Source organism: Arachis duranensis, chromosome 6, assembly GCF_000817695.3.
Source record: "Arachis duranensis cultivar V14167 chromosome 6, aradu.V14167.gnm2.J7QH, whole genome shotgun sequence".
Taxonomy (NCBI): Eukaryota; Viridiplantae; Streptophyta; class Magnoliopsida; order Fabales; family Fabaceae; genus Arachis; species Arachis duranensis.
Genome location: NC_029777.3, coordinates 23564849 through 23568187, shown reverse-complemented (window position 1 = coordinate 23568187; position 3339 = coordinate 23564849).

Sequence of the window (3339 nt, the reverse complement as noted above, 5' to 3'; positions counted from 1 at the left end):
GTTCCTCAGCCTCGAATTAGAATCGCACTTCGAGATCACTTTCTTATTAATCATCCAACCCCATAATTGATTGTCATGAAACTTGGATCAGAACCTTTCCTCATCATATTCAGGAACAGCACGTTCCTTTTCCTTTTTTCTTGGATGATGATGCTACATGCTTATGGGCAATTATGTGAAAAATAATGGTACCTACAACACCAAACTTGAAGAATTTTCTTGTCCCTAAGAAAAAATATGAGAGCAATCATAGGAAAGGGTTATAGGTATGAGTGTAGAATGTGTAAAAAAGGAGAGGATGAAGGAGGGGGCTTTGGCTATGTGAAGGAGAGTAAGGAGTAGTAGTGAGTGATGAGTGAATGGAAGTGACTTATATTTATAGTAAGGTGGGCTGGTGGCTTATGTGGTAGGGATTGAGAGTGAGGATCGTGTGGTGTGCATGTAGGAAAGCTAAGGACAAAATGTGGAAGGAGGTGAAGTGATGGTGACAAATGCATGTGACAAGGAGATATCTACGTGTTAAAGCTTATGCATGAGCATGCATTGGACAAGAAGGAAGCTGCTTCGGTGAGTGTGTGCTTCATTAGTGACCTATGCATGCTAGAGTGACTCGTGCATGTGTGTGAATAAAAATGAAAGCACATGAACCATGGTGATCATAAATTGCATATGATAATGCATGCATGCATGAGATAATGAGAAGCATTTTACATGTGAATTCATGAGCAAATAAAACAACAAAATAAAAGAAATAAAAGACAAACTAGTGTTTATGCATGGAGGGGGATGTGGCATGCAACACCAAACTTAGATTGATGCTATATATTGAACCAAGAGAAAGTGGCATGCCACACCAAACTTAGCGTGGCAGGATGGGTTGAGCAATAATGGCCCTCAAAGATGAATAATGGAGGGTGTGGCATGCCCACTGTGATGCATGGAATGCTAAGCCAAGTGCCCAGTTCCTCCTGCATGTAATAATTATAAAGGAAAGATGAAAATGCTAAATAAGAAAGACAAATAGAAGTTATAAATAGTTGGATTGCCTCCCAACAAGTGCTTCTTTAACGTCACTAGCTTGATGGTGTAGCTCCTTCTAAAATGAAGGTTTGAATAGTTCTCTGACGGTCTATGTCGCCTCCCAGGTAGTGCTTCAATCTTTGGCCATTAATAGTAAATTTTCTCTCAAAGTTATCTTTCATGAGCTCAATATGGCGATATGGAGACACCTTTGTGACAGTGAAGGACCCAGACCATCTTGATTTAAATTTTTCTGAGAAGATCTTGAGCCTTAAATTGAAAAGAAGTACTCTTTATACAGGTTCAAAAGTTCTTGGCAGGATCTTTTTGTCATGCCACTTCTTGGTTTTTTTCTTGTAAAGCTTAGCATTATCATAAGCCTGAACTCTAAATTCATCAATTTTATTGAGTTGAAGCAGTCTCCTATCTTCCATATCTTTGGCATCAATTGATAAACTTTGTGGCCCAATATGCTCTGTGCTCTAACTCCACTAGCAAGTGACAAGCTTTCTCATAAACAAACTGATAAGGAGACATGCCAATGAGATTTTTAAAGGCAGTTCTATAAGAAAGCCCTTGGCAAGGTATGAGAATTAGAAGTCCTATCCTCATTATCCTCCTCAATTGTGACAAGAATTGTCCATTGTTGCTACTTAGTCAACCTCAAACTATGAAGGAAAGTCAAGTGGATAAATTAATTTGATTCCTTAAGTCCTAGTCAACTCCTAAGGAAAGACTAGAGTTATTGGAATTCAAATCAACTAGCAACTTTCAATTATCGATCAACAAAGGAGTTTGATAACTCAAAAGTCTCCAATTACTCAACCAAAGCCAAGAGAAGAAAAATCTACTCTAGCATCCTTCCAAGCATTTTGTCAAACACTTGGAAGGCATAAAAGGAAAGTAAGATAAAATTGCAAGAAATGTAAATCTACAATTACTAATAGCAAGAAATTAATAACAACAAAGAAATTTAACAATGAACATGAACATGAACATAAATAGCATTAAAAGGAAAATAGGGGAAACAAGAGTTCATCAACATAAAAGTAAACAATTATAAGAATAAAATGCTAAACTAGAGAAAGGAAGGGTAGAAGAACAAGAATTGATAAAAGAAAAATAAATCAAAGCATGAATTAAACCTAGATCTAAAAAATCCTAATCTACCTCTAACCTAATTCTAGAGAGAAGAGGGAGCTTCTCTCTCTAGAAACTATCCTAAAGCATTCCCTCCAAAATTTAATTATGACTCCCCCCCTTTGACTCCTTTTGATTTCTGCATGAAATAGGCTCAGAAGTGAGTTGGATTTGGGCCTGGGAAGCCCAAAATTTGCCTCAACATTTTCTCTTTAATGAAGTCACGTGCGAGCACCGATACATACGTGTGGGTCACGCGTACGCGTCACTTGCCATTTTTCATCAACGCGTATGTGTCATGTACGCGTACGCGTCGCCATGCGACTCCAATTCCACGCGTGCACGTCCACTGCGCGTGCGTGTCAATGAATGCATCCCAAATCCTTGATTTTCCATGATTTCTCCACTTTGCATGCTTTTCTCTTCATCCCTTTGATCCATTCCTATCCTTTTCAACCTGAATTCACTAACAAACACATCAAGGCATCTAGTGGAATCAAAGGTGAATCAAAATTAGCAATTTAAGAGCCTAAAAAGCGTGTTTTTACACTTAAGCACAATTTAGGAGAAAATTATGAAACCATGCTTTTTATTGAATAAATGTGGGAAAAGTGGATAAAATTCACCTAAATTAAGCACAAAATGTACCACGAAATAGTGACGCATTGGTGGACGAAATTGTGATCAACAATAATGGCTCTTTGGCATGTGCCTAAAAACTAACTCAGCACTTTCTTTTCACAACTCCGTTCAACTTAACCAGCAAGTGTACTGGGTCATCCAAGTAATACCTTACGTGAGTAAAGGTCGATCCCACAGAGATTGTTGGTATGAAGCAAGCTATGGTCACCTTGTAAATCTCAGTTAGGCAGATTAAATGGTTATGGGTTTCGAAAATTAATAATAAATAGAAAATACACAGCACGGCTAATCATCTGTCGGTTCTCAATCAGGTTGGAATAGAATCCCTTGATTCTTTTGCGTTTGTCATCATGCCCAGCCTTCAGGAGTTTGAAGCTCGTCACAGTCATTCAATACCGGAATCCTACTCGGAACACCACAGACAAGGTTAGACTTTCCGGATTCCCAAGATCCTACTCGGAATACCACAGACAAGGTTAGACTTTCCGGATCCCCATGAATGCCGCCATCTATCTAGCTTATACCACGAAGATTCTA